Source organism: Ambystoma mexicanum, chromosome 7q (genome assembly GCF_040938575.1).
Source record: "Ambystoma mexicanum isolate Mex_15411 chromosome 7q, UKY_AmexF1_1, whole genome shotgun sequence".
Taxonomy (NCBI): domain Eukaryota; kingdom Metazoa; phylum Chordata; class Amphibia; order Caudata; family Ambystomatidae; genus Ambystoma; species Ambystoma mexicanum.
The window spans coordinates 677684754-677710956 of record NC_090941.1 but is presented as its reverse complement, the minus strand read 5'-3'; the positions used below and the strand labels follow the sequence as shown (position 1 = coordinate 677710956).

The window sequence follows — 26203 nt, the reverse complement described above, 5'->3', positions numbered from 1 at the left end:
ATGTCGGCACCCCCAGAGCACTGCCAGGGTATCTCTATCTGGGAGTATCGTTGTTCTGTTTCAGATAGGGCTCTGCTTGCAGCTTGAAAATGCCACTGGTCTTACGTTCCCACTCAAAACATGCCGAGTCAGTACTGCACCCAACCCAAATGGACTCGCATCCACCACAATCTCAGATGCCAGGGCCGGATCAAAAAACACCATGGTGCCATTTCTAAGAGAGCTTCTTCAATATAGTCAAACGCTACCTGTTTCAGCGGACTCCACTTCCATACCATATCCTTCTTGGTTAATTCCATAAAGGCTCCAACAGCTTAGCCAGGTTCTTAATGAATCGCCTGCAGTACATCACCATCCCATGAAAACTACAGACATCTGACACAGTATCAGGAGGTTTTGCTTCCTTGGTGTCTTTCGCCTTCCCTGGTTCTGGTGACACAAACCCTTCCTGTAATACAAACCTAAAGAAGTCAATTCTGTAGAGGAGCAGCCAAGTGCCTCTGCAGGAAGTCCCACCTGCCCCACTACCTGTATGCTGGAAGCCTGAAATAGTGGCATGTTTGACACCAGCAGTTGTGATTATTCTGCGTCATGTTTTCGAGAAAAGGTATCCACTAAGAAAACCCTATCAGATGTATCCCCGAAGAGATGACAATCTCTTGGAGGAGATCCCCGAAGGAATATGAAAAGAGAGAAAGAGGAGTTGGTGACGTCACAACAAACAAGCATGACACACTGAGAAGACTGGCTGACGAAGAGAATGTATGGACCTTATAGAAACTGATGACGTAGTAAAGAATCGAGTAAACATTCATGTGAAAAACGAAGATTGCATGTGTGAAAAGCACTGTAGAAAATGCAAGCTGTTTAATAACTGTACAGATGCAGCAACGCAAGTATACAAAGTGATCATAGAAGCTGGCTATATGTAGTGTATAGACTGCAGGTGAAGCCACCATTATATAAAAGCTAGACATTGGTGTCACAATTTTAGTAAGTTCAGACCATGAAGAGAAAGGCTGAAGACAGTGTTGCAGCAAAGAATTAGCTGGGAACATGGAAGAAGCGAGAAGGGCTGTCTGGTCTGGTGTCAAGACTGAAGGCAGCCAAGAACTGGTTATCTATCTTCAAAGAACAGTGAACGTGAGAAGCTGAATTATCCCTCGTTAAGGTGCAAAGAAAGAACACCATGAGTGTCAAGTTTATTAATTCGAGACAATTAAATTCTATAAAATGGGCCAAACTGTGGTCTCCTGTCACGTGAACTACGGATCGGAATAGAGTCGGGCACGCAGTCCAGAACTTTGATAAACGTGTGCTCACACTCCCATATATTCCCAGAGATGAGAATACATTGCAAGGCCAAGTTCAAAGACAGTCTGCATGGCAGAAGGCATGGGTGATGAGAGATGATGGGCTAATTGGGTGGGGAGGTACAGTCTAGTCTGCTCCCTGGCACTTGGGTCTGAGCTCAACTGCTGCTAAGTGAACCAAATGTTCCAGAAGGGCACAAGCATGTCATCCAATTGTAGAGGGCCATATAACGAAGGGCCTTATAGTTTGAGAGCCAATCGAGTACTGTGTCCCTAATAACTGATGAAGATGACTTGCACTAGGGGTGGGCATGAGTTGTCCACCTGACTGTAGAGACTCAACCCCAACACGACCCCTTATAGAAAGTATACTTAGATGTTCCCCTTGGACCAACTACAAGCCCCCGAAGGTTTTTCTTATTTGCCAAGTAGTATGAAGTCACGTATGACAAGGTTTTGTTATAAAAGTATTGTTTTTTATTAAATGCTTTGAGAAAATGCTGTTGCGGTGTCTGTTGATGTCCGTTGTAACTCCCCGTTTTAGATAATTGATATTAAAACAGTAAAAATACTTTGCCTTCTTCCTGAGTTGGTCTGATTATTGGAATACAGAGTTATGCTGTTTCCATCCACCTGCATGACACGCTACCTGAATTAAGGCCCTATGGTCAATTCTTTTCTGGAATAACTCATACTTGGCCTTGTGTAGCGGGAGACTGAGCAATTCTATTCTCTCCATGGTTTTCGTTAGCCTCTCCATGTGTTCCAATTTCTGATTTAGAAAAAAACAGAATGTCATCACCGATGTTTAAAACTACTTCTAGGTCAGGCAGCACCACTCTAATGTTGTTCTTAAAAACCATAGCCGCTGACGAGACCCCAAAACATAGCCACTTGTAGTGGTAGAGGCCCCTATGTGTGGTGTATGTTGTAATACACCTGGATTAAGGGTGCATGACAACCTGATGATATCCTGCCCTGAAGTCCATTTTAGAGAAGGATTTCGCCCCCTGTATGTCCGCTACAATGTCATTAATGGTTGGCGTCAGGTGTCGTTTTCTTTTTATTGCCTTATTTGGTAAGCGCATATCCACACAAATGCAAACTGAGTATGGCTGCTTGGGCTTCCTTGCCACCACGTTAGGAGAAACCCACGCGGTCGGTCCTTCTGCTTTCTCAATACTGTCCAGCTGAACCAGATGGTACAACTCTTTGTCGACCTGTTCTCTCAGATGAAAAGGGATCCTCCTATGTTTGAGGACGACTGGACGGATGGAGTCATCTATGTGAAGCTTCCCAGGTTCACCCACCAGCTTCCCAATTCCAATTAACACATCCACAAACTTCTCTAGAAGAAGCTTGAATGTCCTCAACATAAACCCCATAGGCAAAACTCAGAATCTTCAACGTCTCTGCCGCAGTACAGCTCAGCAACGTGTTTTCGCTGATGTCTGTGACAAAGAATCGTGCTTTAATGGTGTTGATTCCAGGGTCTACTTTCGAGCTGAATACCCCCTTGAGCAGTATGGGTCTATCCCCTCCAAACGTGAATATTCAGACCTTAGCCTTGCTGAGTTCAGGAGGACCAGGCAACTTTTGTAGTGTTTCAACGCCATCACATTGTTCCATTTGGGTCCTAAAAACATAATCTGAACCCATTGTAAGTGAATGAGGGCCACCCAAATGACTCTTCCCATGAGGGACATAAATCTTTTTGCCAAACCTGGCGTCCAGGTTGATGTTGGATTTATACCTACACGTTTTGCATTGCCACCTCATAATCAGAATGCAGACAAAAGTTAGCAACTGATTACCATAAGTACACCTAACCTATAAACACGTAGGGTGGACTAACCAGACCTATGGATTTCATTCAAGAATAGGGGAGTTCACATGCCTTAATTCCATCTCACGCCCTTGCTCACCCCCTGTGACTCCAACTGTACCTCAGAGAAGGAGTTGGGGACATGAAACCTGCATTTCCGTGTAGCCACTTTCACCAGCTCGATCTGTAAAAGGAAAGAAGACAGGGCAGTGGTTACTTGACAAACTGCATCATGACCAGCAGGGAAAGGAGGGGTTGACCGAGAGGTCACAGGACGCTAGTTGGCCAAGTGGGCAGGTGAACGTGTTTGGTTTTCCGAGTGGAGCTGCTGTTAGGGGGGGAGATGCTGCCCATTTGTGAAGTGCTCAAAAAGGGCAAGCAGGAGTCCAGGACAATTAGTCTGCAACGGGGAGAAAATTAATGCCTTTAGGGTGTCCGTTCGGGAGAATTGGGAAAACCGTTTTTGTTACGGATATGGTCATTGGTGGGTCCATGTATAAAATACAGGTGTGTGTGTACAAGTATTCGGGCCTCCTGTCAGATACTCAAGTATTTTAAACAGGAAGTACTCCTTTCCAGTGTGGCAAGCAAGGAACACTGGGCTGCCTCCACGTGGGTGTCGGCCAGCAACTGGCCTTTCTTCAATGGTTAAAAGAGGTCAGGCTCTTGTTGCAGTCAAGGAGAGTCATTTTCTGCATATATTTCTCAGAAGTTGCTTGCTTACCGCTATGCCAAGAAATATTGATAAAGATGAGTGTCAAGGAAAGGGGCCACCCACATTCACACAGAACAACAAATCACACCCTCTTACTCGAGGTTTCACGTGGAAGTGCTTGAGAATGCATTCGATGGCTAAACGCAGAGGGCTACATCACGTGAATTCCCAGTACGTTGGTTCATCATAAGCAATGTGGGTACAGATCAGAAGCAGTGATTTTAGCTGGGCCAGAGAGCCAGGAGGAGCTTGGGCTGGCTCGGACCATCTGGTTGGCTCTAGTTCCAACTCACTGCTTTGTCAAAAAACAATCTCAGCCTCACCTCCTTGGACTGCTACCAGAATAAAAAAAATACATTTAAGAATACAAATCTTTCCTGATTGTGGGCAGGCACTGTCTGCCTGACTTCCTGTCCTGCCTCACAAACACAACTGGTGAATAGGATATGTGGGATGGTACAGTAGATTTCAGGTGAGGTGAGTGGTAGCTCCTCCTTCTGTCCCTCCCCACACAAACAAGATTTCTGCTGGAAGGTCCTTTTATTTAGGAAAGGGGTCGCAATTTTCTATCTCAAATACAGTATTTTTTTCCCATCCCACTTTTGGCGATAAATAATAATTTAATAGCATTTGTATAGCGCTACGAAACGCCCAGGTATCTGAGCGCTGCTTATTATTACCCACAGTGTGTGGCACTCATTTATCAAACTCAGAAGGATGAAAGGCTGAGTTTGGCACTACCGGGATTCGAACCTGCGTCAGCAAGCTCTGCAAAGATGTTAAAGTGAGCGCTCTACTTCGGCTGATGGTCTAAGAAAGAAGTGTCAGGTAAGGGAACTGGTGCGAAGGTCTAAAGAGTGCATTCGAAAAATATTCATAACTTTGATATCATCGTATGTGCCATAGCATAATGATGTACATATTTCGATTTGTCATTGAATGCCTTGATTAAAAGAATATGAGAATTGGTTTGGGAAATGCACATTTCTCCATGTAATTAATAAATATTAGTCAAAACAGTTTTCACCGCATTTCACCACACTTAAGCCATCCCCAATGTGACTTGACATTCTTCTCTGAATGATGAAAAATAAATAATGCAGAGAACATTAAAAATGTGGGAATATATATATCGTATTACTATGTGATATGGTTTATCTAAAAGCTTTTGCGATATATCATCCTATAAAATATAATACATCATCACACAATAACAAACCATACAAATAAATTCATCAATTCCACAGCAGTACATCATTTCAACATCAAAGTGCATGGTGCAGTCCAAAGTGGCTTCCAAAATGGAATTGATTACAACTGCAGTAGTCAATGAGGTCTGGTAACCTACAGATAAACGATTCAAAAAATAGGGGAAAGTTAACGTATAGTTAGATTCAAGAAAGGAGCTGAAGTGCAAACGTTGCATACTTAAAGTGCCTCTGCAATCGACCAAAAGTGCTTCCATGATTCAACTGGTCCCTCATTGCTGCACAATCTGCAGGTATGAAAATGAGGCTTCTGAGTAGCTCGGATTGATAACATTTCTCCAGTTGGCAAAGTGTTAAATTTAAACCTCAGAAATGTGTTACAAGATCACGCCAAAGGAAATTTCATCAGATAATTGAGGTAAGATCCCCACTTTTTTATGTTCAGTCACACGATCTTTATAGGGTTTATATTTGAAAATTCCCTGGTGGTTGTCAATCCGGTCATATTCCAACATTTTGTTCTTAACTTTGGTCGAAAAGTCAATCAATACATTTATATCTGTATTCACAGTTTCTTGAATTAATTAAGCAACAAGCCCCGAGCTGCGGGGGCATCACCGAGTCAGAAAATGCCCTGGGGCCCAGGGGCCTTTACAAAGGCCTTTGTTAAGCCCCATTGGCCCTGGGTCATTATCTGACTCATTAATGCCCCCGTGGCTCGGGGCTTATTGCTATTAGTACCCCGGCCTGCAAGACCAGGGTACTAATAGAATTTTTTCTGTTCCGAAACGCTGCTGTGTTTTGGAACAGAAAAAAATAAAAATATACATTTTTTAAAAATGGCCACCGGGAAAGGGAAAACAGAGTCCGTTTTCACTTTCTATGGCGGTCATTGGGAGCAGACGCGCTGGGGACAGAAGTGTTCCCAGCTCGTTCGATCCTGAAAAAGGAGAAAAAAGAGGGTATGGATTTGGAGGGTGGGGAGTGGATAGTTTGCAGGGGAGGGAGGTGGAAGAAAGAAAATACATACCTGAATCCCCGGTGGGGGAAAATGGCAGCCTCCAGCCATGTGGAGGCTCCGAGCGGGGATTGCCCCATTTCAAACCTCCTCATTGGCTGAAGGGCTGCCATGCCCCCCCGCCGGGGACAAAGGATAGGAATCCCAGCCGAGGGATTCCTGGTCGGGTAAAGCCTCGGCGAGGGCCAATCAGAATGTTTGTTACATGTGTACTAATTCCCATTTGTTAGACAATAGAGTTGACACTTTGGAGTCTCCTGCCTGCATTATTGTACATACAATCTCAAACATAGAACTCTTTAGAGGAGAAAGAATGTTGCGGTATAAACATAACATGTTCCACTGATTATGAAACCTCAACAAATTAATGCCCAGTTCATACCTAATAATGGCAATTGGTACAGAATTTGGTTAAAAAAAAAGTGTTTTCCTCCATAAAATACACTCTAATATTTCCAGGTAGGGCAAGTCTTATAATATTTGATCAGAGGAAGGAATGAAAAATGACAATATCTAAAATCTAGTCTACGTAAATGATATGTAAATAGCAAAAGTTTCTTCTTTTTAGTAAGGGAAATAATTGACCTGAAGGTTTGCCTAAAATATGTGTTTGCAGATATTTAAGTTGGTTCGCCTTTCCTACATTCCTCCATCCAAGCAACCTTTTAAAGCTTGTATGCTTTCTAGAGATGATGAATTGGATTATTTTAGTTTTCCCTGTATTAATCACCAATTAATTCTCCATTAGGTAGGCATAGAGAGAATACAGTGTTTGCTGGAGGCCCACTTCAGTTTGATCAAATAATACAATATCAGCATATGCTATTCACTGTATATGTGGTTCTATGTTCATTTTTCGACAATCGTTTTTTCGATGGCTTTTTGATGAATTTGTTTTTTTTAAAACCCATCAAATTATTTCTTTTTGGGGGTTCCCCCAATCTCTCCTCCCCTATTAATGTAACTCTATTTCTAACCCCCAACCCCTTACATAGAATTATTTCCTGAGTACGATTCAGTACCAGGCACTTCTAGGGCAAATATTGAAGATGACTTCGACACCAGAAGCATCAGAGAAATGATTGATAGAATATATGATGAAATGGGGCAAGAACAGGTACCCCAAGGGAGAGGAGAGGACGAGCGTTTTGAGAGCACTCAGTTGTATAACACTGAGGACGCCTCCAGAAGTAGCAGAATTAGAGAGCTGTCCCTAGATAGGTTTACACTAAATAGGAACGAGGAAGATGACAGGAGTTACACGAGTTGGGCACAGACAATATCAGACGCAGAAAGAGAGGACTATGAGAAAAAGGAAGACGAGAGAAGACACGAAAAACGCTTTTCTGGAGGAAAGGGAATAAGATGGTCAGACAATCAGATCGACACGAAGGAGTATTTTACGGTCAGGGGGGTGTCTCTCACCGCCCTATGTGAGCAGACTAAGGACATTGCCAGGTAGACGGCGCTGCAGGAATATCACCCCTGCAGTGGATAGGAAAATGATGAGGGAAGAAAGAGTGCCATGTGTTACAATTCCCCTTGCTCGAAAAAGGAGGAACAAGGCCTCAGTATATACCTTGGCCACACATGGATAGAGAAAATCTGAAAAATAAGCTTCCAATGTTGACATCGGGAGCCGGAAAATGGATACATGAGTTAGGAAAAATGACGGGAGGGAACACGTTAACAATAGGGAATATTAAGGGTCTTTTAATCGCCATACTTGGTGATAAAGCTGACGATGTATGGACGCGAGCAGGTTATCCTGGCGTGACCACAGTTAATACTGCGCATGATGGAGCTCCATTCAACAATTGCAGAGCCGCAGTATGGAAAGCATTACAATTGCTATACTTCTTACATGGGAGCTATAATGGCACGCAAAATGAAGGAATCAGGAGATCCTTTGCTTTACATTCAGGATTTCCAAGACGCATGGGTGCTGGAAACGAGTGAACCTTGGGGGAAATCTATACCCGTGTAGTACCATATATGATGCCGGATACTTCTGACATGGGAGCTATAATGACATGCAAAATGAAGGAATCAGAAGATCCTTTGCTTTACATTCAGAATTTTCAAGACACATGGGTGCTGGAAACAAGGGAATCTTGGGGGAGATCTATACCTGTGTTTTACCATATATTATGCCAAGGGCTGCCAGATCAGGTACAAACCATGGTCTGAAATACAGTTGACCATAGCTCACTATTGTAGGCTGCTGCAAGAAAAGAATCGCAAGAAAGAGGCTGCACGAAAAGCTGAAGAGGCAGAATTAGTGCAGAAGAAATTGTCAAATTATGCCATTGAAGGGGCAATGATAACTAGCACAGACAGATCGAATATGCAGCAGGTCAATAATCAACAGCAAGTTAATAAGGGCAGTAATGGGTTTTACCCCAGAGGGAGAGGCTTTCAAGGAAGAGAATGGCAGAGTAATCAGGGAGGTTTCCAAGGTAATCAAGGAGGTTTTCAAAACATGCAGAATGGCACTCAGAATATGTCAAATGAGCAAATAATCAGACCACCGCCTATATGTTGGACGTGTGGGATGACGGGCATCTAGCACGCACATGCAGAAGTCAAGGCATGGTGCAAACCAACCAAGGAACAAGAGTAGGAATGGTAAATCCACCTGTATTTTTACAGCAGGGTGGAAATGGAGTTGTACAGAAGCACACGGTGCAACAGCAAATGCCAGGAGCAGAGCAAAGCTTGCAACCTCAGAACTTGATACATTTTCCACAAGGACAGTCTCAACAGTCGCCAATGCAACTGTTGCAGGACAGGCATTGAACTCTGGAATGAGAACCAACACTGGTGATGGAGGAAGTCCATTCACACAGCATGGGACAACATTCTATATGGATTAGCACAGCTCACTGGGAAACCTGATGTGTTCTATCCTATCAGTGACACCAGACCCTCATGAGGAACCAAGGGTAGATGTATATGTCAGCAAGAAGCACTGTACATAGGCCAGCTGATATCACATGAGGGGAAAAGAGTTATCCCTGAAAGGGCTGAAGCCATATTGAACACAGCCAAGCCACACACGATAAAACAGATGCAGAGTTTCCTAGGATTGTGTAATTATGTCAGAGCATGGGTCTTTGACTACAGCTCATATACCAAGCCCTTGTTACAAGCCCTAAAGAAGGCACAGGGGACAAAAGAAAAAAATGAATGGACCGACACCATGGAAGAAGGATTTGTCGAACTAAAAAGAGCCATTTGCATGGCACCAGTTTTAGGAATTCCCAATTGAGCAGAGGAATTCTACCTGTTTTCACACACGAATAGCAGTGTCATGACGGCAGTACTCGGACAGAGAACCACGTTGGGGTACAAGCCCCTGGCGTACTACAGTGGTAATATAGACCCAGTGATGAGAGGTAATTTCCCTTGTGAACAAAGTTTAGCTGCTGCAGCGGTCGCCATAGATAAGGCTCCAACCATAGTGATGGGATGCTCAATGACGTTATTCGTCGAGCGTGCACTATTTACCATTCTAGAGAAATCGAAAGGCACATTGACATCTCAGAGAGCTTCGGCTTATGAAGTAATCATATCAAATCCATTGATTAAGATAATTCATTGTAAGATGGTGAGCCCAGCTATATTCAAAGCAGAAACAGTCACTGAAGGAGAGCCGATCCATGAGTGTGCAAATTATGACGAATTCTATGATGAGATTCCCAGAGTGAATGAAAATGCATTGGCAGAAGGAGAAATTGTCTTCGTTGACGGTTCTTCGAGAATCGATAAAAATGATGGGCAAATATATACAGGCAACGCTGTGATGAAACACACAGCAAATGGAGAGTTTTGAGTACTTATTAGTGCACGATTACCACCTCATTATTCAGCACAGGCTGCAGAATTATTGTTGTTGATACTCGTACTCGAGAATCACGCAGACCAGGAAGTAACGGTGTACAGTGACTCTGCCTATGTGACGTCGACAGTGCGCGCAGACTTAGCGCGCTGGAAAAGGAGGGGCTACCTCCGAGCGGATTGCATGCCAGAGCAGCACGCAGCCCTATTGGACAGACTGATTAAGGCACTATAGCTCCCAGTAGGCAAAGCGGTCGTGAAATGCACCGCCCACACCAAAGGTACAGATTTTATCTCACGAGGAAATCAAGCAGCAGACACAGAAGCCACGCGTGTGTCAACCAAAGACAAAGTCATAATGGATGTGGAAATAACTGATGTGCATGAGAGAATGATTGTTGCACGAAGTGAACCAGACAGTTAGAGCAACATGGAGAAAACCCAATTAATGGAACTCCAAGGGGAGGCACCACAGGAGGAAAAGAATCTCTAGAAGCAGCGAGGATGTTCTTTAAACCACTTCGAGAGCTTTTGGCAACAAGACAGCACTGGTAAACGGTGATGCCTATAGCCCTATTATCCAGCGCACATGTCAAAAGAAAATATAGCAGCAACGACCGCTGAAGACTGGTTTATACCGAACTTAGCGGGGCATGTTGCATTTTTTATGGTGAACTGTATAATTTGCCAACAGTTCACGGCTGCGCATACAATCAGAGTAATTAGAGGAGACATCCCAAGGCCTAATGAACCTTTTTAGCACTTGCATGTCGATTATGTCGATATGATTTAAGTATGTAACGGATACAGGTACCTAATTGTTGTGATGTGTCCATACTCTAGATGGATAGAAGCAGGTCCATGTACACACCCAGAGTATACCTGTGTGGCCGAATTCCTGGTAAGGGAGGTTTTTCCCAGATGCGGAGTGTGTGAGATCATGAGATCAGATAATGGGCCTCACTTTGTTAATGCAGTCTTTGAACAGATTAGCTTGTTGCTTGGTATAAATCACAAGTTCTCTTCGCCGTATCATCCGCAAGGTAACAGGATATGTGAGAAGCTCAATGGCTTGTTAAAGGAAAGGATAGCCAAGTTGAAGCTTACTCTAAAGAAGGGATGGCTACACTGCCTTCCACTGGCACTGTATGCACTCAGAAATCAGCCTGGTTCTGACATCACCTTACACCACACGAGATCATAACTGGTAGAAGGATGCGCACGCCACTGACACCCCGTGATGCTCAGCCAACAGGAGAGGTTTTAGGGTCTGAAATGCCAATTTACTTGAATTGCATGACATCTTGTCTTACTGTAATTGTAGGACAGCTGCAGCGACGACAAAAAGGGTGCAGGGCAGCACAGAACACAGAAGGAGATACTACAACAGACCCGATTCAAGGTTAACATCTACCACCAGTTTTCCCTGGGGACACAGTCCTGGTAACAAACCACACGAGAAAGAAGTGGGACAAGCCAAGGTTCAACGGTCCATTCAGAGTGGAGAAGGTTACTCCCTCTGCAGTCAAGCTAGAAGGAAGAAGAGCTTGGCTGTTTCTGGGTGATATCAAGCCATACATCGAAGAAGGCTCCCTGCCCGCACCCCAACCCATAGAGACTACATACAATGGGGAAAAACCACAGCACGTGCAGACGAGATCCATGACGAAGAAGAAGGATGCATGACCAGCAAAACAAAGACAAAGAAACTTTGAGCAAATTGTGGCTTAAAGTTGGACATTTCCTCTGAGCAAAAAAGGGGATATGGACATAAAACACGGACACTCTGTGCATTCTAGTTGCAGGGTGAAGAAGAGAATTGCACATATAAGCCACAGCATATTCTGTTGACTTTGAACTTTGGACTGAGGCATGCTGAAGCCTTGATAAGAAAAGGATGGGCCAAATTATGATCGAGGATACACAAACTGGAAGAAAATACAGTATCCAGACTTGTTCCAAATAAGAGCATTATTTGGACTCACCTATGGTGTCCCACAGCAGCGACATCACTAAAGACATTCTAATTTACTTTGAATTAGTATTGAGATCATACCCGTCATTAGTGGGAAGGCTCATTAACATCACTGAATTTCTTCAAGACCCTGAAAACGAAAAGACAATAAGGAGGCTACTCATTGTGATCGCCGAGCAGTTCCTCTTGCTTCCGGAATACAGGGAGGACAAGACAAATGTCCCAAGCAGAGGAAGTAGCAAATAGGCTTGTGAGCATGCTATTCTTTCGCTTAATTGAAGACTGTCCAGATATTGTTGGGTGACGCACCGACGTCTTGACATTTCTTCCAGATCCAGCAAACACAGAACTTTTGAGCATAATCCTGAACGGAATCATAATTCAGGTTGGTCTTCAAGCTCACCGAAATCACAGAAGCTGCTCACAGTGAGTACCGAGCAGTACTAGAATTCAACAAGGAGTGGACAACTGTCCCTGTCACCAGAAGATAGCAGATTGGCGAGCAATGTCTTCTTTCGCCTAATCGAGGACTTTCCAGAACTTGTGGGGAGGCCTGCCAGCGTCGACATCCTTACTTTCATCAGAGACCCAGCAAACTCTACACAGATGAGCACGTTCCTGCATGACATTGTGAACTTTCTAATCATTATCAGAATTTCCAGAGGAGACTGTAAACATTCCGTCGAGGGACAGATCGAGGAAGTATTGACAAAGAATACACTTTGTTGACAGAGAAGCAACAGGTCTTCGGAAGTGAGACAGATCAGAGGCATTGATTGGGAACTTGTTTATTTTGAACAGACACAATAAGAGACTTGCTAAACTTATTACCTTATTTTTGACATTTTCATATCCAGAAAAGAGAACTGTGTACATTGACGAGAAACAATCTAGTCGACAGGCAAAGAAGGACAATCGTTCCAGTACCTGAAACCTGCGAGCAGAAACAATAGAATCCAGAGATAATATTGCCTAGAATGTATTAAAAGTTAGTTTTCTTTCCTTAAATGATAGAGATGGGCAACTTAAACAGTAACGTTGTCAGCCCTCAAGAGGAGAGGCGCTCATACTGCTCCAGAAATAAGTGCTGTCGACTGACCTACAGAGGAATCATGTATCTATGCATTATATTCATCATTGTTTTACTGTCACTGACGATTCAAACTGCATTTTCTATTAGTGCACAAAGTGTTCTGATTCCAGTGCACCCACCTAATGATGTACACATGGCACCCAAGAAGGCACCCATACCTTTTATAGTCATTCCAGTCCCTAGACAGTCTGACAAAGGAGTGAGTGAGCTTGAAATGGATGTGATTAGCAATGGCACACACACACAGTTTTGGTAACAAGCAAATTGAAAAGCCGGAGACAGGGTCGGCAGAGCAAGCATGAGAAAAGGTTAATGAAAAATACAAAAAGCGAAACAATGAGTGCACATACACCAGGTCTAGTGTCAATAACTGCAGAACCACAGGCCAAAGCAGCAGAGATGTTTCGACTACCTACTATGAGAAGTTCTGCTACAAGTGAAGTAAAAAGACAAATGGAGAAAGCTGAACATTTAAAGAAACAAGGAGTTGGAGAATAAACCAACAGAGACAGCATTGACAAGTACAAGTTCTACAATACAGCCATATACTGGACCAATGGCTGAGTGGATATGGACATTTATATTCAGAAGAAAAAAGATTCAAGTGGACAAAGAAATAATTGCTAGACTTCCTTCTACTAGACTGGAACAAATAAAGATGCCTGAACCATGGATTGAGATACCCGAGAATCCTCCAGTGAGAAGAAGCTACAAGGATGCTATTAAGGATGTGATGGAAGCAAACTACATGAAAACCTTGAGAATAAGGAGAAGCATACAAGGAGATGACAATGATCTAAACAACTACCTGGACAGCACAGCACGCTTGGGAAATAACATATGGTACCAACACATGAAAGAAGTTGGACGATGAAATTCAGAGGGGGAATGCTTTGTTTGTGTACTCCTACCTTACAGCATGGGGAAGTCAAAGATCTTTGTTGCTGTGGAAATTGATGTCCAGACAGCACACTGTCTATCACACGTAGCAATGTGCACAACCAGAGGCCAGTTCTTGGGAAGTGATGCTTCAGTCAAATGGGCAACTGAAGCAACAGATCCAAATGAAGAAGATTATGTCCAAGACAAAGAGACAAGAAACAATGGAAAAAACAAAACACATTGTGATCAGATATGAGAAGCCTGGAGTTAAAGGAACAGAGATCAGAAGAGAAGCAAATCACAAACTGAACGTTCAAGGATAGACGCCAGAAGAAGCTCGAAAGTGGAAGAACAGAGGTCAAATGCAAATTTGGGGAACAGTGCTTTCACCTGCAGATGGGAAAAAGGAGTAGTGGTCTGCAGAGCATGGATGGTCTTCGGTCACTACGAGCCCACCATCAACATAGTGCGAAATGGATGCAAGCCATTATGGCCAAAACTTGCTAAACTATTGACATGGGTCGAAGACAGAGGAGGAACCTTACAGATAGTGCCATTGGAGAATCTGAAATTCTGATTCTGGAATAATGGTACAAGAAAAATGGGAGAGAGTCAGAACTGTGGCCGAGTCTTTGACGCTCAAGGTATGGTACAAGGTACTGCAGTGATGATGGATCATTATTGGGCATGTGGATCAAAAGCATATATCAGGCTGCCGTAGAATTGGGGAGGTATATACACAGTCAATGTCCATGTTCCAGCACTGGTGATTCCAAAAAGTGATCTGAATATTTACAGATTCCCGAAAGCAGATGCTCACCTGAGAAAGAAGAGATCTGTGTAACTGCTGAGTCGAATAAAACGAGAGAATTACTTTTCTGCCAAATCCATATAAGCTTTTGATGCTATCCCATATGAGCACAGACTGTTCAGTTAAACTTCTTCCGTGTTCACGACAATTTTTATGCCAAGAATTCAGGTTGGAGCAAATACTAAATGGTTGCAGATAACCAGATGGGAGTTACTGCAGATCATCAACACGACCATACAAGGATGTAATCAGGGAAGAACTGAGGGCAATTCGACTAATGACTCTACAGAACAGATATGTCCTTGACACGATCACAGCTATGGATGGAGGTGTTTGTGCAAAGATTAGAGAATCATGTTGCACATGTATACCATCTCACGACGAAGAAAATGGAACTTTAACAGAGGCCATAGGTATGCTGACGAAGTTACAGAATCAGATGATCGACGAAGTTGATGATGGCAGCTGGTTTGGATCACTATTTTCGTGGGTTACACAATGGATTCAAATTCCTAGGAGCCCTGCTAGTGATGATATTGCTTGGATTCTGTGTTATCAAGATAATAATCTCTCAGTGCCAGAAAACTGCAAAAAAGGCCATAGGGATGAAGATCATGATTGATGTTGAACCAGGATGGAAGCCCAAGGACCTGACTGATGAAGAAATAAGAGACTTTGTGAAAGCTAGCATTCATGCACCAGAAGGAACATGGTTTCGGTATCCAAGGAACCACAGAAACTATGTGGGAAGATGGATCTATTGCAGCCCAAGTGGACAATGTCAATTTATGACATGGAAAAAAGACGAACATGTGCGAACAGCAGGAAGCTTGAAGGGAATCCTAAAAATATGGACTCCAAAGAGACATTTCTTCAGACCTCAATGTATGGACCCAGAGGATGAAAGAACAATAGACCCAGGTGATGAAGAAAGAATGGATCCAACGGATAAAGAAAAGGTGGATACAAAAGAAGTGGTGAAAGTGGTCGATGAATTGCCCATAGGGGGGAGTGTAGAGGAGGTCCCAAGCACGATTCACACTCCTACCACCCATGTTGAAGTACCAGGAACGTTCACGCCAAAATATGTGACATATGATGAGCAAATAAACCAGTAGAGAGCCGCAGTGGGGCTCTGTCCAGTACCTATCAGACTGACAGCACCTACTGAAGTACCAACACCTAAGAAAACCTGGACAGTGAGGTACCCATTGAGAAAACCATATTGATAAATGAGACAGAATGATGATTGTCAAAATGCAATACCTAAAGAAGCCAAGAGGGTACTAAAAGCAGATGAATGGTGACGTCACAAGAACCCGGACTGATTCACATATAGAAGATATGACGACCTGTGAATGATGAAAGGAGACGAAACACCATGGATAAGTGACATTCTGAGTTTAAAGTAAAACAATTGATGTCAAATGTAATAAACTTATGCCATGAGCGTGATGAAGATATTCAGCCAGTTTACATGTGTACATATGCAAGGAACCGCAAGAAGCTTAGAAAATCGTGACGCTTGCTAAGCTTAGCAGTAAGATAGATTGCGGCAAGCACCACCTATACATATCTACCTCAAAAGGAGCACTTTATATTAGTATACTTCCAGTATGCACAAGAGCAGAACTGACCAAAGGTTACTTAAGGTCTCAAGAGGAGAGCTTTGCAGTGGACAAATCAAGAATTAAGTACAAAGGGAAACTCAGACGAAGGCAAGTCATAAGAAGCCAAGGTCGTACCAGCTGAAATAGCCCAACAGTGGATACAATTAATGAAGAGATGAACAGAGTATCCTATTCTGAAAGGTAAAGATAAGCCACAGAAGGCAGATGGCTGGCAAAATTAAATCAAATACACAAATTGCATGAAGAATAAGACGATTTCACGGTGTCGAAATCACGTGACCAAGCAAGCAAAAGGGATGAAACTTTCATACTTAAGCATGGATTTTTGCCATGCCCAGACACCTTAACTTTTCCAGACCAAGAAGCAGTCTCAAGGCCAAAATACAAAGAAATAATTGACACATGACCACTGAAGTGATGATTGATTGTTGCAATAATTGGAGGGAGCCTGGGGGGTGCCGACAAACTCCCTGCACCTGGCCGGCTATTATGCATGCTGCTAGGCTAGTGGAAAAGTATGAGTGGGGATGATGCCAACCCAAACATAGTGGACCAAGTAATCTAGGGTCCTATAGTTAGTAGAACCAATGAGATGTCGTACTTGTAGTGACGTCTACAGTAGCCATTTTTAAGGAAGAGATTAGATGCCCCACCTGACACTGTTTATCCAATCCCCTCACTTACCATATAGTATAGTATAAATGATGTGTTTTTTATGAAATTAATTAGAGTTGAAGCGAGAAGGAAGATCGAGCGATTGCTGATATTCATTAACTCCCCGTTTTTTGTACTTGTCATTCAACGGACTCCTTTTGCCAAACCATTGAGTTGTCATTATTGATTTGATTAATCTGCATCCCAATCCATCTCACGGGTGCTGCTGCCTCATCTTAAAGTGCTATTGGGTAACCCCCAGCTCTAGCCGGAGGAGGCTGAGAAACTTGGAAAGTAAAACCACAGCGTTTTCAAACACAATAACGTTGTATTTATGTTTGCGGTAGCTTCAAAAGCTACCGCAAACATAAATACAACGTTCTTAAAGCTGCGGTTCTATTTCTAAGCTTTCCGGGCTCCTCCAGCCTGGAAAACTTAGAAAAAAAAACACAGCTAGTGCTTATTTTTTAAAAAATAAATAGCACTTACCGAGATGCAGCTGCAGCTTTTCTGCCTGTAGTCTCCGGTCTGCGTCCTCTGAGTCCCGGCACCAATGAAAGAAAAGCCGCCCAGTGGTAGCTTTTGTTTACTACAGCTGGCTGGCTTTTCCTTTATTAGTGCCGCAAAAGCAAGCACAGGCGGGCTTCCATTTCCCAAAATGGATGCCCCCATGTGCTTCCTTTTTAAAATTTTGAGCTTCATTTTCTCAAAATTTTACATAGGGACTTAAAAAAAAAAGGCAATTGATTTTTTTTATTATTGTCCATCTTTTTTTGCAATGAAATTTTTTGGCCGAACCATTCCTTTAATATTTCGCTGGCAACTTCTCGTGATCTATCCACTAAGGGTCCTTCTCCCTCAACATGGAAAAAATCTGTGAGTTTTGTCAGAGGGGCTCGACATGCATTATTTGGACCAATAATGGACCAATTGGGACACCTGTGATGTGGAGTTGGAGAGAAGGCAGGTTATCTAAAGAAGTATTGCGCCGTTCACGGGGTTTGCTTCTAAGGTTGTAATTTTCAAAATGAGAAAATGCAAAGAAATATGTTCTTCCTTTTTGAAGGCAGCAGGTACAGAGTAACAGACAAATAAATATTGTTAAATCACCTACAGCACACCACCACCTTTGTCATCAATAACCAAAGACAAGCTGGTAAAACAAGTAGTTGAATAAGAAATGTGCCGAACCAAGGTTGACCGCAGACTGCCCTACGCATCAGCCGCAGACTGCAGCTGACTGCACTTAGCAACGCACTTGTCCATGCTGCGCTCCACGCTAAAACGCATGTTTTAAGCACAGACCTCCCCCCTGCGTGTAGTAACAGGTGTCATCGTTCCCGTGTTCAAACAGAAAAATCCAAAAGGACTGCAGCTGACTGCACTTAGAAACGCACTTGTCTACGCAACTTGGGAACATATGTAGCTGGGTCATTCTCATTCTATCTCCCCCCGCAATCTCCCATCCTCCCTCCCCCTCTTTCTCTATCTCTCTCTGATCCTGTTTTCACTCTTTGGTGTACAGGTAGACCATGTTTTCATGCCTGACCTTTTTTTGTAAATACAGTGTATGTCAGTTGCCTGTACATACACACACACACACACACACACACACACACACACACACACACACAATGAGATGTGCATGATAATAATGGCAGCCTACGATGAAAAATATGTTGGCTATGGTCCAATTGCTGCCTCGCCTGTTTCAAATGCCAGGGCAGATGGGCCCTCCATCACCTGTCGCAAGGAAAAAAAGCAAAGTGAGCTTGCACTGCTGCTATTTGTGACAGCACAGTTCATCCGTAACTACCCAGTCACATTGCAGTGTCTGCCCCAGCAGCATGCTTGTTTGGGAGGGTTGGAGTGGAGGACAGGACACCAGGCGTGTTGTTTGGGGAGTCATGATGCAAGGTAAGGCTCCTTTGTCTTTAGGCTCTGGTGTGATGAGGCCAGGTAGAGTTGCTGTGTGGTGTAAGGAAGGTATGGTATCAAGATAAGACAGACACAAGTGATCACAGTTCTGAACCGGCCTAGATTGTCACGCTTGCGCAATATACATGAACGTGCTGCTGAAGGGGTATGTCGCACACTGCACTAGGAGAAAGATATAAATATGTCTTTTAAGGGTTTTCAATTGTTTTGTAGGGTAACACCAATCCAATACATGTAAGTCACCAACAGTGCACAGGAACGTTAATGCGTTGCTATTAAAAATGCCATTCCACAATGAAAACATGTCCAACTGGCTGTACCACAATGTAGACCAGTGTAGACACGTAATAACATTACAGTAAAGCATGCCAGGCCACATTTAGACATACCTAGACTAGTTACACCAAGATGCTCGTCAAAGCAATAACACTGATCAAGAAGAGAGTATACATTAAAGCCTGCGTCTCCGCGGCCTCTACCAACATGGCTGAACTCTTTAAAATCTGCAAGGAGCTGGTCAATTCCTGTTGCAGTCTCTATCTCTCCTGTTCCCTCCAAGGCCCTCTGTACAGCTCTGGCATCTCACCACTTCTCTAAATCTCAGGACATCCTGTCCTCTATCTCCACTTCCTCTTCCTTTTCCTCTCTCGGCCCCCTTTGGCCATCTCTACCTGTCTACCTCTGCCCCTCCTTTTTCCTCTTTCTCTCTGACAACACCTGACAAGGTTTCCAGACAAGTCTTATCTATGAAAGCGTCGTCCAAACAGGTGCTCCCTTGCTCCTACAGAACCATCAAGGACCATATTGACACCACTGTAACGTTCCACTCTCCCCTTAAGCACTCCCTTGTACACCCGCTCCTCAAGAAGCCATCTGCTGATCCTACCTGCCCGGCAAACCATTGCCCACTCTCCATCACCCCTTTCTTGGGCAAACTCTTGGAAAAGCTTGCCATCTCCCAGCTTACTCTCCACACTGAATCTGTTGGTTGCCTCCATGACCATCAGTCTGGCTTCAGAGCTGCCAGAGACATGGAAACTGCTCTCCTGAACACCCATGAAGATCTGCTCTCTAACCTTCATTCCAGCATTCCTTCTTTCCTCAGCCTCCTTCTTTCCTCTGCTTTCGACACAGTCAACAACGCCATCCTGATAAATCGACTCTGTGAGAACCTGGGCATCACGGATCAGGCCCTGGAGTGACTGACCTCCTTCCTCATGGACCACCCCCACCCCCTCCCAGGTCCAACCTGGTCACAATCTCTCTGCCACCTCTCTCTACCTGTGGCGTTCCCCAGGGCTCTATACTCTCATCCTGGTTTTTCAACCTCTACTTGGCCCCTTTGGCCCACCTGATCTCAACCTTCTCCTCTAACTTTCTGTGTTATGCAGATGACTCTGCTTTCCTTCAGGCTCCCCTCAGCCTCCTCTCCTCTCTCGCTCATTCCTGACTGTCCATCGACGATTCAGGATTGGTGCACCTCCAACAATCTCTGCCTTAATGCCAGTAATATGGAGATCCTTCTCATTGGGACCCTGGCACCAGCTTTCCCTCTCTCACTCTGGCCGCCCACCTTGGGCCCTCTTCCTTCACCTTCCTGCGAGGCAAAAAACCTTGGTGTCATCTTCTATGCCTCCTCAAAGGGACTCTTCCCTTTCTCACTTTCCACCAGAAGCTCACCGTCTCCAGAGCCCTGGTTCTCTCTAGGCTGGACTACTGCAACAGACTCTTTCTCATTCTGCCTTCCTCTACTCTCCGCCATCTGCAACTAACCCAGAACAGGACTGCAAGACATATCCTTGGCCTCAAGCCCAGGGATCATATCTCTCCAGCCCTGAAATTTCTCCAATGGCTCCCCGTGGCTGAAAGGCTCAAATTCAATACCCTTTGCATTGTCCACAAGGCTTTCTGGGGCCGGCACTACATCCAATGCTCTCTTCCAAAATACCTTCCTTGTCGAGACCTTCACTCAGCTACCTCCAACTCTCTAAGGGTTAGACGCTTCTCCAGGCAGAGAGTGGGAGGGTAGATCTCTCTCCTCTGCTGGTGCCTGTCTCTGGAATGGCCTCCCTGCCCCTTCAAACTTGAGCTGGACCATCTGAAGTTTCAGAAGCAGGTAAAAACTTTCCTTTTCTCCTCTGCTTTCTCTCTCTCTCCCTCCCCTGCTGACCTACCTTTCTGCTGTACCGACCGGTTGCTTTGATACCCTCAGAGTCTCTCTGAGTTCAGGCTCTTTCTTGATCGGTCACCCTTGCACTGTCTCCATACCTACCATGCACTTAGGGGCTGTAACTGTAACCCTGCAGCCCCTTGTTCTCCTTGCTTTACCCATAGCCGGCTGCCATGGCTGCACTTACTCAGTGCATTGCAGCCCTGTTTTCCCCTCCCCTCTCCATTGAACTTGCACTTCCCCCTCCCTTTCCTCTTGCACCTCTCGTTCTCACAATGACCCAATGACACAAGGCCTAGTGAGATTGTTTGTCTTGTCCTCCCTCTATCTTCCCTCCCTTGTCTTGTTGCGCAAAGAAACACTTGTGTACAGGTGTGTTATAAATGACTTTCATCATATCATTTTATCACAGATGCCCAGAAAATTATACAATGCTGCAGTAAGAAATGGCTAGACTGGCAGCACCCAAATGCCAATCTAGCTAGGTAATTACACTTAGCAGGACTGCTTTATCAGAAATTCCCAGTTAAAAGAAAGTCGTACCAAACTGAGGAATGACTAGACTGGCTGCACCAAAATGCCTCTCTAGCCACTAATACAACATATCATGCCTGCTTAGCCTGGACATGGACAACCATTATGATTTATCACACAATCCCACCCCCCCACACAACCCCTCTTCCTCCCACCCCCTACCCCAACATCCAAAATCAGCTCCTTGGCCAAGAATTACCTCCATGTCCCTCTTCCTTGTCCCAGAGCTTACATATGAGGCCCCTTGCCTCATAAGCAAGTACTGGGATGAGGAAGAGTGGGACTAGGAGTAATGAAGATTACAGGTAGCTAAATCAGGCATTACCTTAATGTACCTCTACCTCATCCCAGTACTTGTGTATGAGGCAGAGTACACAAGTACTTAATTACTGGGACAAGGAAAAATAGGGCTAGGAGTAATCAAGGCATTAAACACAAGTAGTGGCGCAACACCATTTAGTTGACTGGGCTTCAGCATTCCCCCACCCCCCTGACATTTTGGGCTATGTTGACTCGACCTGGCTGACCTTTAGAGCAGTTGCCGGACAGAACAGGACACAGATGTTAAACGGCACCTGGGTTTTGCTGTTAATAAGGGCCCAGCAATTACCAACGTAAAGCATTTCACTGCTAGTACCTGCATTCAAATGCCACATTTTTTAGGCAATTGAAATCGCGATGTGGGTCTAGTACATGCATGCCAGGGGAGTGATTGGAAGGTTAGAGAGGGAAAAGGAGACTTAAAGGAGAGAGTTAACTGCTTGTAACATTGAAGCTGCACTAAAACAGTCTCATTAAAACGCGTAAAGAAATTAGATGCCCCCACACAAATAAGTTTGCCCCTCCCCACCACCTGTGAAGTTAGCGCCTCTCCCAACATTTGAAGGGCTAGCCCCCCGAAATGTAGGTTTTGTTGTGCCCCTGTACACAAGCACACACCATTCACCATATATACACCCAGCCATCCATACATTTAAGTTTGCACTCTTTCACCATACAGGCACACCCAGACAGCCATCCATACATTTAAGTGTGCACCCTTTCACCATACAGGCACACTTAGGCAGCCATCCGTACATTTAAGTGTGCACCCTTTTTCCGTACACGCACACCCAGCGACCCATACATTTATGTGCACCCTTTCACCATACACTCACACAGGCAGACACCTATACATTTAAGTGTGCACCCTTTCACCATACACTCACAGACGCCATGGGGTTGAGGGGAGCCCTATTACTTCAAAAAGAAACTGGGGTTCATTACGTGTCCGGTGGTAACGGTGCCGGTGCTACCGGCAGGTTGCTGCCAGACTTGTAAAAATTACCAGTGCCTGACTTCCCGGTGTCATCGGGCTCTTTAAAGCACGGTGGCCGGGATGTCAGGCGCCGGTAATTTCGGTAATCCCCATTCCTGTAGAGTCCCATAGGACTCCATGAGATTGGGGACATGGAAGCAAATGCACTGTTTTTAATGGGGCCGGTGCTTCTGGGACGGGTCTGCCTGCCGTGGCCGCTGTACCCGGCAGGGTCAGACTTGTCGGGCACAGCGGCCCCAGCAGGTAGACCTGTGATATGCCGGTCCGGAAACAATGGTGCCAGTAAGATTACCGGCACCGTTGTTTCCGGCCGGCATGCTCAGAATGAGCCCCATGTTTCTTTTTTAAGTCACTCTAACTTCATTAAGAAATTATTCAGTTAAGGACCAAACCATAACGGAAATAATTTCATTATGAAGGCAGAGTGACTTCAAAAATAAACGATTTATTTTTGAAGTCATAGGACTTCCCCCCTCCCCCCGCCCCGACTCCATGACATGGAGCCCTCCAGCCTAGGATCTTCCACGTCATGGGTTGGGGGGAGCCCTCAGCCTTCAAAAAGAAAGTTTCTTTTATAGTCACTCTGCTTTCAAAAAGAAATGATTTCTGTTACAGAAATCATTTCTTTATTAATGCAGAGTGAATTGAAAATTATTATTATTTTTTATATTTTTTTGAGAAAAAAAAAATCTTTTTTTTTTTCAAGTGGGGCCCCCTCCCAGAACATGTGCTGGTGGGGCCCACCGCACCGCAGGGCCTGCGGGGGCCCATGTTACGCCAGTGATCTAAACCTAATAAGATGGGAGCGAGCTATGACCATCAAATAATAATAATACCATCCAAGTGGAATCTAGTCAAATAAAAGGGCCTATACTAAGAGACCTATTGCCAGTCCTTACCGTTATGCTACAAAATAGTGTTGGATAATGTTCACAAGAAAAAGAGTGTTCACAAAAGGATATGTCAGAATGCAAAGGCCCCACGTTTTTAGCTCTCAAGCACACTCCTGGGCTTCTCCAGCACGAGGTTACTGTTCTTTTTCCAGTATCGGGAACTTCTGTGCTAACGTCTCTTCTCATAAAAGTTTTCTCGCTTCAGAGGGCCGGACAGGCCAAAACAACACAAAAAAAAGTTCCTTTACATCGGGTAATTTCTCTTCGCTCCTGGATCCCCCTAAACCGGGCTACGATCTGTCTCGCAAAGTTGGCCTCCCTCAGTCGGGTTCACTACGGCCTTTCCTTTAAAATATCAGCAACTTGTAACATTCAAGAGTTTCAATGTCTTTTTAAACAACCATTCACTGTGGACATCCCTCAGTCGGGTTCACATTTGTCAACACAATGTTCGCAAGTGTATCATGGTTCACTCTGATTCACAGGCATCCCTCAGCCAGGTACACATTTGCCAAATACACAGTTCACTTTGCTTTATCACCATGGAGGATTCACTTCCCTTAGCTTTTCCCTTGGCATCCCTCCATCGGGTTCACATAGACATTCTAACACAGTTCATGATTCTAGCATCTCATCAGAAAAGCAGGGCTCCCTTCCCTAGCTTTCTTTCAGCATCCCACTGTGGGGTTCACACTTGCCACAGTTTCAGTAGACCCCCCAGGTTCTTTTCTTACTTAAATCTGGGTCTCAGCCCCCAGTCAGGCTTCACATACTTCTATTCACACAATGTTCTCGGGGTGTTACTGGTCACCCTAAATCGTAGGCATCCCTGAGTCGGATTCACATTCGCCAATTATCACAACTCACTTCGTTTTTACCATGTGTCAAAGACTTTTGACTGTACAAGAGATTTTACTTGACCCTCGTATGATCACTTTGACACTTCACACGTCCTCCCTGAAGGCCTCTTGGTCTTTGTAGTTTCATTAGCCAAAATGTTCTTACTTCAATACTTTTCCTTTCTTTGAGCAGAGGAATACCAGATAGAGTCCTTCGAATGAACACCCAGGTGGTGCCGGACCACTCTATGCCTGGTTCCAGCTTCACTCACAAAATACCTCTGTCTATTATCTTCTTTCTGTATATACAATGTTTCCACTTCAACCTTGGGCTCAACAAAGTCCGGTCCACTATTAGTTTCTTCCGACTCACTGGCTGTGTTGAACTCGTTGGCGTTCCTTTTGCCGCTGGAGTCAAGGACAGTACCACAATGAGAACTGTTTCTCCCCACCCTGGAAATCAGTGCGGGAGGGTTACACGTACCGCTGACATCCGATACACCACTTGACAGCTGTGATTCCCAGTCTTACGTTTGCTTTCACGGAGGTTTCGCGGGTTTGGGTTGAACCAGTCGCCGTTTCATAGCTCTCTGGTTGAACTGCCATCCCGGAATGGCTGCCTCCTTGTGCGTTGGGCCTTGCTCAAAGTGTGCTCTCGTGCTCCGCCTTTTATCCCTGTGGGGAAGGGAAAGGGCAGTCAAGTGTGTGGTTATCGGCAATTGCTTGACTCTGCCTGACCCTTGTGTTGGGACATGAGAGGTAAACAGCTCTGGTGTTAGTCAATTGTCTTTCATGGTGTGAGAAAGTGGTTGTGTTGAAAAAGGAGGGGTAGAGCTTCTACGTTTCCTACCGGGTAGAATGGGGAAAAGGTGTCATAAGGAAGGGGATACCACGTCTCAACCTTCGGTGTCCCACTTCCACTCCCTGAGGGCCCCACATCCAGGTGATCCTCCCTCACTAGTCCACCCCCAGGAACTGGATCCAATAGTGATGGTCATGTCCTGGCCACCTGGATTACTGATCCCCATGGACCAGTCAGTGAGACACCTTCAGGTTTCTCACAGTGGATAGGGATGATGGGTAAGCAAGAGTGCGGTTATAGTTGCTGTGTTTAGTTGTGCAGAGGCAGGATGCCAGGTATGGTGGTTATGGTGGGGTGGTAGGCAGGTAGTAGGCCAGATTGGTTTGTTTTAATTAGGGTGCAGGCCACTAATAGGGATCTTTTGTTGTGGGGGGTGGATGGCAGTGAAGTGGGAGAATGGAAGACCAGGCTCCCGTCCTTCACCTCTCACGCTTGGCCTAAAGGGTCACGACCCAGACACCCACCACGAGAAGAGTTTGCCCATCTACCAGACGACCAAATACCCTGGTACAGGAACATACGGATGTGTCCATCTGCCTGCCCAGCAGCCCGCACTAGCCATGCCGACACCTGCGGCCCGGATCAACTAGACTAAAACCTACACGTCGTTAGAGATGCCATGACGACCTAGCCAACGGTTAGCACACCTGTACAAATATACACACTGGACACTCCCGCACCAAT

General features: G+C 44.8%; 1 protein-coding gene across 3 annotated transcripts in view; it reads right to left on the bottom strand.

Annotated features, from left to right (window-relative positions):
• Nucleotides 1–26203, bottom strand: part of ATP8A2 (ATPase phospholipid transporting 8A2) — a 3773191-nt gene that overhangs the window by 395754 nt on the left and 3351234 nt on the right. The gene's annotated exons all lie outside the window — the stretch shown is intronic.